This window comes from Haliaeetus leucocephalus, unplaced genomic scaffold, assembly GCF_000737465.1.
Source record: "Haliaeetus leucocephalus isolate CR32 unplaced genomic scaffold, Haliaeetus_leucocephalus-4.0 Scaffold295, whole genome shotgun sequence".
Classification (NCBI taxonomy): domain Eukaryota; kingdom Metazoa; phylum Chordata; class Aves; order Accipitriformes; family Accipitridae; genus Haliaeetus; species Haliaeetus leucocephalus.
In genome coordinates this window covers 10,094,167-10,109,634 of record NW_010972731.1, presented here as the reverse complement: position 1 = coordinate 10,109,634, position 15,468 = coordinate 10,094,167, and the positions used below count along the sequence as shown (strand labels likewise).

At 50.3% G+C, this 15,468-nt stretch overlaps 1 protein-coding gene across 1 annotated transcript in view; it reads right to left on the bottom strand.

The window, feature by feature from the left end:
• The window catches only part of HS3ST4 (heparan sulfate (glucosamine) 3-O-sulfotransferase 4), a gene marked incomplete at its 5' end in the record, with an annotated part of 64,795 nt that overhangs the window by 48,865 nt on the left and 462 nt on the right, over window positions 1–15,468 (bottom strand). The window lies entirely within an intron of this gene.

Here is a 15,468-nt window from a genome sequence, read left to right as displayed (position 1 = left end):
GGGGCAGCCCGGGCCCAGCACAGGCAGTAATGGGACCCCCGTGTCGGCAGCAGAGCGAGGGGCTGCACGCGGGCTCCCCCGTCCGCAACGGAGCCCGCTGGTGCCTCCGCGCGTGGCAGCGCGCCCAAAGCGAAGTGGACAGACGGGAGCGGGTGGGCGGGCAGGAATGATACCAGCGTTAATCATTTCCGTGCCACCGTACACGAATGCAGCAGCGCGCAGCCTGCGCCGCTCCGCTGCCAAGCGCTGTGCACGGTGGACACAAGCGCGAGCGACTGGCTCTGCGCAAAAGCAGCCCGTTCAGCACAGCCAACCTGCTGTGGCACCGCTGGCCAAGAGCGGGTCCCCTCCATGTCCCCACAACTCTGGGGAGAGGGACGACAGGCACCAGCTCTGGGATGGGACACACCGAGTCGTGCTCCCACCTCCAGCCTCCTCCTGCACACACACCCCTACAGCACCTTGCCGCAGGGATGGCAAAACCACCCCAGGCAGGCCAGCAGCCAAGGGGTTAAAGTGCCTTGTTATTCCTTTCATACCTGGGCTCCACTTATTTGCAGACTGAATTTCCCAGAAGCCAAGGCTTTTTACTAGTGGATCTGCTGTAGAACCATGTTATTATAGATTGCAAGTTCCTTAAAGGTCAGATAACACAATACAATTGAATCATATTAGTGAGCATAGCGACTTGGTATTTTACTAAGAAAACCCATAAAGCAGATTGTTTGTTGCAGAGAAACATACATTGTATAATAAAGTCAGTGTAATTGTCTCCAGAAACAAACAATCCATTTACGAGAAAAAAACCTCCCGTAATTGTGGGTCCTCGGTGCAGCTGCCGCCAGGGCCAGGCACTGGCAGGGTATCGAGTGCAGGTATTTCAAGTCTGTATTTTACAATTTAGGTTACAGTACCTAAATGCATTGCAGAAGACCTAGTAGGGAAATAAACAATTTCCAAGCGTATTGTTGAGAGACAAATATTCAATACTTCATTTAATGTATGGTTTGCAGTTAGCGGTTAATCTAAGACAATGCAGAGCGGGCCGTGTTTCACACTGCTATTAAGGAAATGCAGAATTGATTGTGAGGATGATTGAAGATTTCTGAAGAGCACAATTCCCAAGTCTGTGATGACCCCTCCTTTTTTTTTCTAATTTGCCTGTAATCTACTCAGACAAATCCTTTTATCACGTTTATTTCCTTTCCAAGTTACAACCTGTGTGATTAATTACTTAACTTTGCAGGCCTACTTACCCTGCTGTACGGTCTAATTTTTCTTCCTTTTAAAATGGTTTTCCACCCCAAATAGACATATTTCCTTTTTACGCTCCCTCACTTTGTCCCACTGAAACTCACTGCTAATAACCGATCCTACTGGCGAAAGGTTTCCCCAGGACCTGCCCAGCAGCCGCCCGTCCCACACCTGATTCCGCAGTTCTTTCTGGAGGTGGCGGGCACCGTTCATCACCCCGCTTCCCGCTGCAGAGGGGCTCCGGCCTTTTCTATCGGGAGAGGAAAAGCACGAACGTCTTTCTCCAAAAAGCTGGACGCTTGTCGGACCCAAGGGGGTCGCAGCTGCTCCACCAGCCTGGAAATTCTCATTTGGTTCTAGATTTAATCTTGTAATGAAAAAGGAATTGGAACCAGCGCAACTGTTTTAACCTTCCCTAGTCACAGAAAGAGGAGGAAAAGTAATTTATATAAAAAAAAATTGAATACACAAAGCCACGTCTCCTCTCATCCACCTTTAACACCCCGCGTCAGCTGTTCGCCATCCAGGGGGAGCAGAGGAGGAATGCCGCACGGCTCCCACCCCTGCCCCGTGCCGGCTCCCAGCTCCCTCTCCACAGCGTGCCATCGTGTCCCAGCCAAACAGTGGCAAAATGCACGCAGAAAAGCAATTAGATTTAAATCTAGTTTCCCCTTTCTACCTTGCCTTTCTCTTTTCTCTACTTAGATGCTCTTCAGCGTTGTAACTAATATGATTTGTGTTTAGCACAGTGTGAAACAAGAATGATTTATGGGTCTGTTAGCACTACACAGCTACCTGACGCCATCTCTGCCCCCCGAAAGGGCACTCCAAGAGCAGACTGACGAGAGAGTTCTGGCATTACATGTAATTATTTGTATACCCTGCCCACATAATCACCATTATTCTGGCTCTCACGATGCCTGTGTGTTTTCCGTACACCACGCTGGGCTCCGCTGTGGGAGAAAATAGGACCAGGACCCTCGACCAGCTCCAGCCCCCAATGCCACGCACCGGCCACTGCCCACGTTGTTCCCATGAACTGATCTGCTGGGTTTAAATTGGTGTTTCAGCTCAGATTAACTTGTGCCTTAGCTAAAACAAATATGGGCTCATACTCTGCATTTCATTACCAACTGCTAATGCAAAGGCTCTGCGTGCTCGGGAGCCGAGCAGACCCAACTCCTTGAACGTGTTCTGAAGCCCAGCATGCCCAAGGCTAGCTCAGTAGCTCGGGTGCCAAAGTCGTACTGAAAGTCTCTGGGATCGGTCAAATTTTACCCGTGGCTCTGAGAGCGGCTCTGTCAGTGAGGATCCTGCGCCTCTGCGCTAGCAAGTGCCCTTCATTAATTCTTAATGCTGCCCCAAGTACATCCAGTGTCCTCCTCAGCTTGGCAGCCCGCCCCTGCAAAGCGGGGCAGACAATAAGCGGAACCCCCTCCCTTTTCTTCAACATATAACATGAAGCCAAATGAAATAATGAAAGAAACTCATTTTAATGCCACAGAGGGAATTGTTTTATTGCTAAAGCAGCAAATAGAACTAATTGAATCCGCTGGAAAAAAAAAAAAGGAGCGAAGGAAAGGAAAGGAGAGGTGCAGTGCACAGACAGAAAGGGCAAACTGGAGCCTGAATATTCATGGGCCTAGAAACTGCAAATCCTTGAATGCAAAATATCTTCATAACTGATAATACTGCCAACGGCAATGCATGCACAGTGCTCGGAGAGAGTCAGGAATGTTTGCATTTACAGTATTTTTTTTAAGTAATATTATGGAACAAATTCTCTGGTTCATTAAGCTGATTTGCACCTCCCTGGTAAAAGGAAACAGCCTAGGAGCGAGCACCGTGGCCGGGGCCGATTTCCACCCACAGCTGAGCGCAGGGTGAGGCTGGGCACGGCAAGGCACCCATGCTGCCTGCGTCCTGCCCGCGGGCGGGCAGCAGTGCCCGAAGGAGCTCCACCAACCCCTGCGGTGCCACATTTGCAGGCAGCAGGCACCCTTGGGGCAGTTTTGCTGCCCACCGGTGACAGGCAGGTGAGCAGGCAGCTGCCTACTGGATTAGGGGGCTGTGAAGGCAGCTGTGATCCCCCGTCCCTGCTGCGGGCTGAGCACGGTCCCGCGTGGCTGGGCTACAGAGCCAGGGCACTTCACCCCAAATCACTTCCCATTTCAGCTGCCGCCAGTTAAACCTGCCACAAGCTTTTAAACTCACCATTTTCAGTGAACCTTAATTTTCAATGGCAACATATATATTAACATAGGGGATTGCATTTTAATTAAGGCAGCATTCATGTTCTTCATTACAATACGAAGTCATCCAGCAAGAAACACCAAGGATATAAATCCCATTAATGAAGAAGGAGCTACATATTCTGCACTGTATGCTTAAGCACAGAGGCACCAATGTACAAAATGACCATTACATGAAGTGCAAGGGGGTGCTCCAGGAGAAAAAATGGAAATGCAATTTATACTCTGACGGGCCACACAGCTTTCATTTGGCACCACCGCAACTGTAATGTCCTGAACCTGCATCCCAAAGGCATAGCGAGCAGCCTGTTGTACTTTCAATCTACCTTCTCCCCGTAGAAAACAACCAAGGCACAACTAGGCTGCACGGGTTTGCTGGTGGGGTTGGGCAGCGCCCAGGCTCCTCCTGGACCCCGACGCCTGTGGGCAGGAGAAGGTCTGCAGCAGAGACCCTCCGCCGGCAGAAGCCAGCAGAGCTGCGGGAGGAGGGGGCCTTCCCCACCCCGAGGTGCTGCGGAGTGCTGTGCACCCAGTGTCAGTGGGAACCCAGGGCTGAGCTCTCCCCAGGCTTGCTGGAGGACAGAGCCATCGGGGATGAAATCCGCCTCTCTGAAGAGCCCCCCCCCCCAATCCCTCCCTACACCAGCATCCCAAATCCTCACCCTCTGGGCACAGCAGAGAACTTCAGGCTCTCCTCTGCCTGTGATGCACTCTAAGCATTAGCAAAAGTTAATAGGGGGCATTGGCAGAGCCGCCCTGGGAAGCACCTCGCCAGGTTACCCTGGGGAAGGACCTCGAACCGGGCAGCAGAAGACTTGCATCCACCGCCGTGCCCTGCGGGGACCTCGGCCAGCAGGAATCCCCGCTCCTGAATACATTACCCCGACTGCAGTCAGCAGCTTTGAACTTAAACATTAATAAACGAGCTCCTTAAACACTCTGGCAATGGGAAAGCACTTTCTCACCATTGCCTACTGCAAAAAATGGCTGAAGAATTTCCATTCAGTTTTTCCAAATGAACCAGTCCGCGGTAGAGACACGGATGGTCTCCCACAGAGACAGTCACATCCCAACACAAGAGTGTTTCAGAATATTATGTGGGAACAGGGTAATAATAAAACACCTCGATGTAACTTTACCAGCAGCGGCTCTAGCAGAAGATCTGTAATGATCTAATAACACATTTCCGCTGCTGCCACTCCAGCCTCGAGAAATCCAGGGTGGTTTGAGCCTTAAATCTACCCCAGCTCTTCCTTTGTCATTAATTGTTAGCCTATTTGTATTACACATTTTACATACCAAATAGACTCCAACTTCATGGTGGGCTAGACTGCAGAAATGCTTCTTTTAATCTTCTTAATTCTAAAGTAGTATCAAACTTTAATATTTTCTAATGGAGTATACATTTACTCACATCTAACAATATCACTACAATTTAGGAGCAATAAAAGTCAAGCTCCCGTCTGTCTGATAAGCTTGCAGCTTTATTTCCAAAGTTCAATCAGTTAACCTACGAGAGCAATAGCTTCCCTACAATGAGTAACGATGCAGAATAATATTTAGATAGAGATAAACCCTTTTTGCATAGGAAATTGCATTATGATTTGCTGGGTCTTAGAAATTCTCAGCAAGATGCTTTAGTTTACCAATGAAGTTACTGCCTCAGGCATTTCTCCACAGCGCTTTGATTTTTTCGGGGGTTTCTAGAGGATTTTGAGCTGAGTAAGGAACCTTTATTGTTCCTGATCCAGGCATGTGCAGCAGCCCCAGCGGCACGGCCTGCGCGCCCTCCTCCCACACCGATGCGCAGGCCGCGCTGACTGGGCGGCGGTGGGGGGAAGAGCATCCCAAAGAGGGGCTGCTGGAGAGGACCAGACCCTCGTCGGGGGCCGGCACTGCGCAGCCCTGGGCTCTCTGCCCCTCACGAGGGAGAGGCGGGTGGGCACTGCCCACGCTGCTGGCCGGGGACTGCCAGGGCTCCCCCAGCACCCTGGGTCCACACTGAGCGCTTGCCCCGTCAGGCCCAGCTCCCCAGGGCGAATGCACGCGTGGTTATGACAGCAACTGCAGCAGATACCTGGCTAGCTTGGATTGCTGTGGTTTGGCCAGACATTTAATTTACCAGGGGTAGCCACTGACGAAGACTGGCGAGCAAGAACGCTGCCAAGTGCCTCCCCCCCGATGCCGGGCCCTGGCCAGGTTTAATCCCCTCCTGCCCGTGGCAGAGGTCAGCATCCAGCACCAGCCACCACGCTTCCATCTTCCTTCGCACCCCCTGAAGCGCCTTCCCCACCACGCTGTCCAGCTCCCCTAGAGCCTCTCGAGTTCACGCCCAGCTGTGGATTGCAGCAGTTTGCCTTTCTGTACGGTTTTAATGGCTCACATAAAAAAGGCAGAGCCCTTTCCTGGGTCCCTGCCGTGCATCGCCTGGCTTTGCAGGCCCCCAGTGCCATGGAGCAGCGGCGGCGGTTGGTGATTTGGGATTCACACGGTTCAAATAAATAGCCCAGAAATTAGCTCTGAGGTGCGAGTGCTGACGGTGCAGGCAAGCGGCAGCGGGATCAATGCTGGTGCTCCCTGGGGGACAGACCAAGAGGGGATGAACCAAAGGCGAATCAAAGACCTCCAGCAGCAAGGACTTCAGGATCCACAGCCTGCCATCGGCATCTCATGAGTCAGCGCTCTGGATGTAAAAGGGGCGGTTTGTCTTTAAACAAGTGGGATTGGTGCCGAGTAATTCACCGTTAATAACCTGCCCAAGTGATGCAGCCCCTTCCACCCATGGCTGAGCCAGGAGGCGAGTCCTCCCCACCCATCTGGGGGCTCCGAGGTGGGTCCTGAACATGGGGGTGGCAGCTGAGCCCCCTCGGGGCGCGGGGGCATCCGGAGGAGCCCCCAGGTCTCTGGAGCTGGTGCCTCCTCGCAGTCGGTGTTACACAGATCGGGTGGTTTTGTCTTTTCCTTGGCTGGGTGATGGCAGCTCATGCTGTCAGCCGCTGAATCCAAATGCGAATTTAACACACACTTCTGACGCTGACGTTAGCTTTCCACAAGCGTGCTCACTGCTCAGCTTAATTATATGAATGTCCATCAAGAACAAATACACAAAGGGCAGAGCTGAGGCTGAAATAAAGTTATTTGCAGATGTAGATGAACACTAATAGAAAGTATATTATATTACTGTACACCTCTCAATGCAAGATGAAAGGAAATATGCTCTAAAACAAAGGAGAGCTGCAAATTCGGGCTACCAGAGCAACGTTGCTCCATTCGGATCCAAAATGATTACCCGCTAATAAAGAAGGGGGCCGAGTCCACTCCAGCCTGGCTCTGGAGGGAATGGAAAACAGATTTTGGCTTGAAATGTGTTACAGCAATCTCCGTAATACAAAATAAAGTCTGACAGATGGAGTTATTTTTATCCAAAGCCAGTTCTGTTTAGTAGGTCCGTGGCTATAGATGATGTCCCTTTGCTATTTCCTCTTCGCCCACCGGTCCCCCTGCCTCAGTTTCTCCAAGGCACTGACGAGATCAGAGCAGACAACCGCGGATGTATTTTGAGAGGATCCTACATTACTTAGCTGTAAAAATCAATTGTGAATTTTGCATCCACCCTCAGCATTTGGCCTGTTTATATTACCAAATAAATTCTTTAAAGAAGTACTGTACTTCACAGGAGAGCTTGTCAAGGTAAATACCTTCATTTACATAAAATGTGACTAGCAATTGAAATGTTAAAGCCATAAAGAGCAAGTTTATGATCCATCCTTGATGCTTGGATGTATAATATGACAAGGGGGAAAATAGTGTGCCTTGCAACATTTACTAAATTGGTGTGTTGACTCTGGGGATGGAAATGGGAGATTTGAAAAAACAGGTTGGAGAGTTTTTTTGAGGTTGGGTTGGTTTTTTTCTTTTTTCCATAAATATGAATCCTTTCCACAGCCTTCAAACAGTTGGCTTTTAAATACTCTCCTTCAGCTTGGAAACAGCAGCTACCTAAATAAACAAACAGACGGCTGGGCAGGGACCTGTGTGGGAAGGAGCTACCTGGCATGCGGGGCTCCCCGGGGGATGCTCGCCTCGGGCCACAGCGGGGGGACAGGACCCCAGCAGGGGAGGGGCACTCCAGCCACACACTCCCACACACCGGTGTCCCCCAAAAAAGTGGAAGCGGGAAGTGGTGCCCACATGCCATTGTGCGTACAGCAGAGGTCTGAGAAGCAGCACCTGCAGCCCCATCGCTCGTGGCTGGCTTTGCCATCCACAGGGAGGCTGAGCTGCTCCCGGCACGGGTCACGGGGACTGATCCTGCCCAGGCCTCTCTACTGCCATGCCCAGGAGCAAAGGCAAGGCCACGCTTTGCCGGGGCTGACCCCGTGCCCTTGATCTAAACAGTAATTTCTCACTGTGATTGGAAAGACTCTTACAGTTTAGGGGGTTTCTTTTAAACTTTTTACAAGGGAGGGGGGACCAATTTAAACCACTTCAAATCCTAAATAATACTTTTTAGAAAAGTGAATAAAAAGGATAAAATGGACTGGTGCCTACATACATATCACAGTGAAATTATAAAATCCACACTTAATGCTCTGGAAAGTTTGATAGTACACGTTCCTCACCTGAACTCAGTACGAACATTTCAGCCATTCATTCACACTCATACCCTTCTCAATTCATTGAAACCACTTCAAGCAAAAATCATTTGAAAGAAATTACCTCTGTGTATTACACCACGAGCAGTGAGAAATGTCCCACATGAGCCTCTCCAGCCCCCAAAGCAATAAAATTTCTGCTGAAGTGCATGATATAATGACTCAGGGAAAAGAAGTCCCCATGACAACAAGAGGTAAGAGAAATCCATGAAAAGCAAAAGACTCCGACCTCTCTCCATACAAGGTGTCACCAATTTGTGCTGGAATTTTCACTTTGAAAATCAAAAGCCTTTGTCCATACCTTACTTTGAGAACCTGCTGTTCCTCCTTTGCTAGTCTGGGCTTCAAACAGAGCAGAACGAGCCTTGCTAAATCAGAAACCGAGCAGGGGTCAGGCTCATCATTTAAACCCATGAACACAACCAACTGACTCTTCGCCTTTCTCTTTTCCAAGGGGGCTGTTTTTCCCCAGGCCTGTCTTTGGGTTCTCTATAGCATCTACATGCTTGAGCGATACTGCATTCACACACAGAGCAAAGCTCACAAGCTTTGACGCTACAAACAACACTTAAACCATTAGCAGCGAAGCACTGTAGTGTTTACTTAGCGGATTATTGAGCAAAATCCTACAGAAAGAGTGTTCTTGAAAATACAGTGCAACAGTTAGATTATTTCAGGCCTGGCGACACATGACAGTTCCCTACGTGCTCCAAGGGATGCTCCAAAAGTTACGGGAAGAGGCACCCCTGCCTTGTTTGGCTGGTTTTCCGAGCCCCGTGTTCATAACCCTCCCAAGCGCTTCTGCTGGGAGGTGCTGGGCTGCTCCCGCTCGCAGGGTCCGGGCAACGCTGGGGGAGCAGGGCAGGACCCAGCTGGGTGCGGTGGTGGGAGGCAGCCCCGGCGCACCCCCCCTCCGCGCTGCCGAGCGAGCTGTGCCAGCCGGGTCCCTGCCAGGGCTGCGGGGGGCAGCTGCGCAGGGGCTGCGGAGGGGCTTCGGCGCACGGCCGCGCTGCCGCCCCGCTCCCGCCGGCTCTCTCTGCACTACGTGCCCACCGTCGCCTGCAAACGAATACATTTTACCCAGAGGCAGAAGCAGCGACCAGCTCCACAGGAGCGGGCTCTCCGGAGCTCTCCCCTGCCAGCGTGTTGTCCCTCGCGCTTCTCTCACTCTCTTTGCAAGAGGAGCAAGCACAGTGTGGAGGGGCTGCGGGTGCTGAAAGCAGCTGCCATTCCCATGGCTACAATCGAGTAGCCTGTAAATAACCATCATCAGGTGATAAAACACTGCAAAGAGTCCCGATTCATTCCTGCATGCCATCCCTTGAGCTGAAATTGAGCAGAAAGGCTGGGAGAAGACTGCTGCCCAGCAAGGGTGCAGGGTGGGCTCCCCTGGCCCAGCACACAGGGCAGGGGCAGAGGCCAGGAGACCCCCAGCTCTGGCACATGGTGGATTCACTCCGGCAGCTCTGGGTGCAGAAGAAAATCCGTGCCTGATGCTGGAGTGGCCTGTCTCCAGCCCCCAGACAGGCAAAAACACAGGGACTGACCAGCGAAGAGCCTGGCCCTCTGCTCAGAACCTCCAGCCTGTAACCCAGGTCAGCCCAGACCCTCCGCCAGCTTTACTGAGAGCCAGACCCAGGCATCAGTGGGAGGTCAGTGCTGCACGCGTGTGCTTGCTCTGCTCAGAAGACTTGGGCTAGGAAAAACAGTGCACATGTAGGATCTAACCCAGACCTAACGGTTTAGGAAAGGTGAAGGGGACAAGGGATTGAAAGCTATGTTACATGGAATTACTCGTACAGTCTTCAAGCCAGATTAATCCCAATGCATTGGATCCACAGAGGAAGGCAGGCAGCTGAGTCACTACATTTCAGCAAAAGCCAACTCACAGCAGGTCCCAGAAAAAAAAAAATCAATACACTTTCCCTAAGTTACCAGAAGTACAGAGGGCACAGTATACTGGGAAGGCCTTTTGCAGAGAAATACAGCAGTTACCAGGCTTCTGCAGCAGTGCCTGTCATTAGCGGCAAACCCCGATCTGTCCGTCCACCGTAGGTGTTCCTCTAGTGCCCATCAGCACGGGCTCACAGCACTGATGGAAGAGGTTTGATTTTCTGAATATCCTGAGCTGATCGGAGAGGCGCAAGCATTACCCAGCAATGCAATTACAGCTCACAGTGAGGGTCACACTGTGTGGGACCGAGGCTGAAATGGCCCCAAGCTATTGCTGTCCAACAGCTGTTAAGGGATGCTGCCGGGGGGTCTCGTCACACATCCTCGGACACGACCAGCACTGTTTCTGCCAGCAGCTGCAGCGGCAAGAGCCAGGCAGGCCGAGGTAGGATCAGCCCTGGTACACACAGAGAGGGCCCCACCAAGCCAGACTCCAGATCAGCACAGCAGGAGGGTAGGTGAGACAGCAAGCAGCCCCCGGGAGGAGCAGAGCCCGTTACAGTGATAACAGTGCATGACAGCCGCTTCCCTGATACAGACGAGTTTAATGTCCACGGGGACACAACTGAGAGTGTTGGCTCTGTAGCCACAGCCAGCTGCTCTTTGGAACCGCTGGCTCGAGAGCACATGTTTATTACTGGGAGAAGAGCTCCCTGACATGGTATTATTCATTATTTGTATGAGGGCAGGAGCTCACAGAATAACACACGGGAGACCGTTAGGGAGAACGCTCCAAAAAACCCAGACAGGCAGTGAAAATAGCATTAGACATGCAAACCATTTCATTGCCTGTCATGGTGAGTGCTCCCTGCAGTGGCTGCAATGGGGCCACTCCATGCATAAAGCTACACCCCTGTATAAGTGCTTAACGTGTGGAGGCCTAGGGCAGAGTGAGAGGAACGTGGTCTAATTAGAGAGACATTGCTGCCGCTTCTCTGTGAAGGCTCCACTGAGAGGGAGGCAAGGAGTAAAGTAATGTGCATGTACACATAGAATTTAACTCACGATTATTTGGAGCAGCCTTCAAATCAGTGAACTTTAAAACTCCACAATTTAAGTTCACCACTATCAGATACTCTCTTTGCATTGTAGAGATCGTATTTTTGTTAAAACTGCAAATTTGTTTTCAAAATACTGTTATGAGTCCCCAGTTTTCTGCTAAACAGAGGATGTCGAGACAGGCTTGAAAGTGTGAAGGGACAAAACCAAACCACCTCACCGTGCTGAGCCTGCGGGCAGCTGGGAACGGTAGACTCAGAGCACTGGGCTGTTCCGCTCAGCTCAGGGAGCCACCAAGATGTGGAAATGCCAAGGTCTGCTGTGCTGGTCATTCAGCAGAACGACCCAACTAAAGCACCATCTGTCCCGGTGCAAAGAAGCCCCGCTCTCTTCACACAGCCACCCAAAAGCCTTTCTCCTCCAACACCTCCAGACCGGTCACCAGCAGCATCTGAGCATCCGGAGGCATCAGCGTCTGCACACGTGAAACCATCCCACCGCTGAAACCGCTGGCAGCAGGGCAGTGTGACAGCTATACAATGCCAACAGGATCGCCTCCCCTTCTCCTCCAGCCACATAAAGCCACGCAACGCCACAGCAAAGCCAGGGCTCCCACGCAGACCCCAGTTCCAGCCCTCCGGCACATGGCCTCTCCAATGGCTGTCGCAGCAGACAGCAAACCAAGGCTTCCAGCACCGCAAGGTGACAAACCTGCCTGAGTGTCGGACACTGCGGGCAGTTTGCAGTTCCCGTTATCCACAAAATCCTCTTGTGCTCATGCACCCTTGTTTCATGCCCAGGCAAGGGACTCGGGCGTACCCCAGATGCTGCTTCTGTTTGTGCTGGTAATGAGCATTTGTAGATATAAGCTGAATTCCTTCCGTGCTCAGAGGCCTCCAAGGTCTTCCCGTCGTTCTGCTGTCCCTGTTGCACCCTCAAGAAGGCTCTCACAATTCATTTCCAACTGCAGGATAGCTCGGGGCAGAGCTCACGGCATGGGACATGCCCACTGAGGCATGAGGATCACGCTGGAGAGAGCACATTGCCCATGCAAACGCCTCCGGTCCAGCCTGGCCGCGGGGGCCGTGCAGGGGGGTTACCCTGCGCCTGGGCTGAGTGGGCAGCAAGAGCTGCCCTGGGTGTGCGAAGGAGCAGAAGGACACTCAGGCACTGGCTGAAAGTCAGCAGCAGTTCCTACAGGGAAGGATGGCACATCCTGTAGTTTAGAAGGAACGAGCGGGTGAAAGGGAGCCACCAGCGACTTCCAAAAGAAAAGCAGATACCTGCTCCTTGCCACAACCTTCGTCCACGGTGGGACCAAGTTCTGGCATATTGTAAGGGATGAAGTCAGCAAAGTTCATCACCAAAGATAGTATTTACTGCCAGGTATCAGTGTCCTGGACTTAAGAGAGAGAGAGAGAAGAAGATATACAAGTAATACATACACTAGAGAGACGTATTGCCACACTGTTAACAAAAGTAAAGGTTGAAAGTCACTTCCCACTCAGCCGTTAACACACTGTTCAATAGTAGTCAAGTTACATTCTGCATTACATTAAGGAAACAAAAAAAAGAGCAAGCTAGGAAATTTATCAACAAAAGTTAATGTACATGGGGGTATTAAGTGCAGTTTAAGGAAAGCTGTATCATGGAACTTGTCCTTCAGACAGCCCAACATTAGGATGTACGGAATCACAAGTTACAATTACACGAACAATTCTGGCAGCATAACACTAACCAACCAAAACAAGCCTTCAACTCAGTTCGCATCAGTATGTGTGTAGGAAGACCTCAGTTCGGTAATTTCTACATAAACTTTGACTGCAGAGCTAAAGCAATCGCAGACAGCACAGCTTTCCCTAAAGGTTACCAGGAAAACAGCACAGACTGCAGAGAGCTGGTATAACAGGCTTGCCACACTGCACCAGCCAACAGGCAGAAAGCCATATGCACTAACTTCAGCCTCTCTCTACCGTCCCGATACAGATCCTGGACACAGTGTTTATAGCTGACTAACCTCAAGGCAGCAAAGACATGAATAATGCAGCATGGGGCACGCACAAAAGAAATGGTAGCGTTCAGGTGCTGTCTCCATTTTACAGGCGGAGAAACTAAGGTGGGGAAACTGCTTCTCTTCTCTACAGCTCTGCCAGAATAGAAAATATTCTCATGACAAAGCAAGGAATCCTGAGGTTCTGCTGTATCCTTATTTCACTACATAAGAAAAAACTTGACAGTATTAAAAGCTAACAGTTTATAGTGCATAAAGAGAAGTGTTATATGCAAAATATAAACAAGTGATAGAAGTCACTGTAAGGAGATGCTGGTATAAACACTTCAATAGTTGCTTCTTTGCTTAAAGAAAATTGACATTTCTGTGGATAGGAACAATCTCCAATTACTCTATCCAGGACACAGCTGCAAGCAGTCCGCCTTCTTGGTGCACTCAATCAGGTAATCTCAGAGAAGGTCAGGAAGAAATAGCTGCTATTGTGGATGGCGATCTTTCGCCTCTCCGTTTTTGCTTAGTATTTGTATGGCACCAAGCACACCAGCCTCCTGGCCTGTGACAACAGCCTGGTACCGGTACAGCACTGGGGGAACCCTGTCGCTCCCACTGTGGTGGGGATTGCCAGTGCTGTGCAACCTGTCCTGTCCCAGCAAGGCTGAAAAACTTTTGCAAGGAGAGAGGAAAATAATGTTGTTTGGGTTGGGCAGGTGTGAAGATGGCTTTAGGTTAAACAATCAGGGCAAATCCTCAGGGCCACAATGGCAATTAAGCAGCAGTTTAATTTACTCATCCCATGACCAGAGAATCAATCCCCCAGCCTACTCTGCCCAGGACCCTCACAAATCAGCTCTGACCCAACCTTTCCTTCTCCCACTTCTCTACCAGGGCAGCATAGCACCAGTGCTAGAAATAAGCTAAACAAACCACAGAGCTTCTGCAGGGATGAAAAATTTTAAAATGCATTCTGCAAATGAAAGCCTGTGTGTGCCTTTTACTGCACGAGAGGAGTTACACCCACTCTCTAGCCCTTTTCTTGTAGCATGACTTTAAAGATGAAAAAGCAGCTGCTTGCCATATTCAGTGCTTGATCTTCTTCTGCCTATTTTGAATAAACCGAAACCTTTTTATATGCCACTTTCTAGCCTCTTCAAGCAAGTTTCTAAACTTATTTTTCAAGGCAAGCCTCTCCTGCAGGAAAATTCAGTAAAATAAGAAACTATGTCTGAAATTATATATATAAACACAATAACCACAGTCAATCCTTTATTCCTTTCCCATGTTGGTACAGCACACGGAAAACACTCTGAGACAAATGTGCTTTCCCAGTGCTGATCTCCACTTTATTGAAGTCCCTCAAGAAAATCCCTCAGCATTTTAACAAAGCCAGGTGGATGCTACACCAAATAAGTGTTATGAAGACTTTGCTTCCACAATTGCCACAGAAAATTGCCTGGAGTTCCTCCCATTTAAATGCCATTGACATGAAGACGGTGTGCTCCATTTTAATAAAGAGTGACCAGATAATCCAAGCAGTAACTAACTTGCTGCCTCTATTTATTTTTTCCTTCCCTTTCAGGGCAGCTAAACAGCTACCATACTAAGTGCAATAAAATGACAGAACTTCATCAGCTTAGCCACAGAATATTTCTTATGAAGAAACTAGTACGGGTTGCTTTTAACTTGAGAACTACTGGTAATTTGCAAGTTCCACTGATGTACTGCATTTTTTTTTTTTTTTGGCGGGGGGGGGGAGAGAGACCCTGAGCCCTTACAATTCATTGATTTGCTAAACTTAACACTTCATTCCCGCAGCCCAGTATTTTCTAATAATCAGGACCTCCAGCATAGGATTCCTTTGAAATGTTACCCTACGTCAGGCAACAACATTTAGAGACTTCTTCACGAATAGAAATAGATCTTGTCAATGGGAGAAACTTTCTGACGTGGAACTTGTTGAATAAGGAGTAGATCCTATTTGTGAAGTGCACCCTGCAGCTTGTGTGAAAGCAGCCATCCTTCTTCACTTCAAAGCCCCTAGCATCACCTGGAATAACTTACAATCTTGTTTATTTCAGTAGTTACTGACCTATTTAGACGCGTTTTACGCCAAGCGCAGCTGAACTGCTGCGGTCTGCTCAGGTGCTCTCTGCACGGGGGTGACAGAACGGGGATGTTTTTACGCATTTCCTGGCTCCCCCCCCCCCCCGAACGCCGCGTTTTGAATCACCGCAGCTCTCAGGCGAGGCACCCACGCGATCGCCCGGCCTGCCCGGACAGCGCGGCTCGGCTGTCGGGCTCCGCACCCGCCGCGGCCCCACGCCGCGGTCCCGGGACCCGCCGCGGC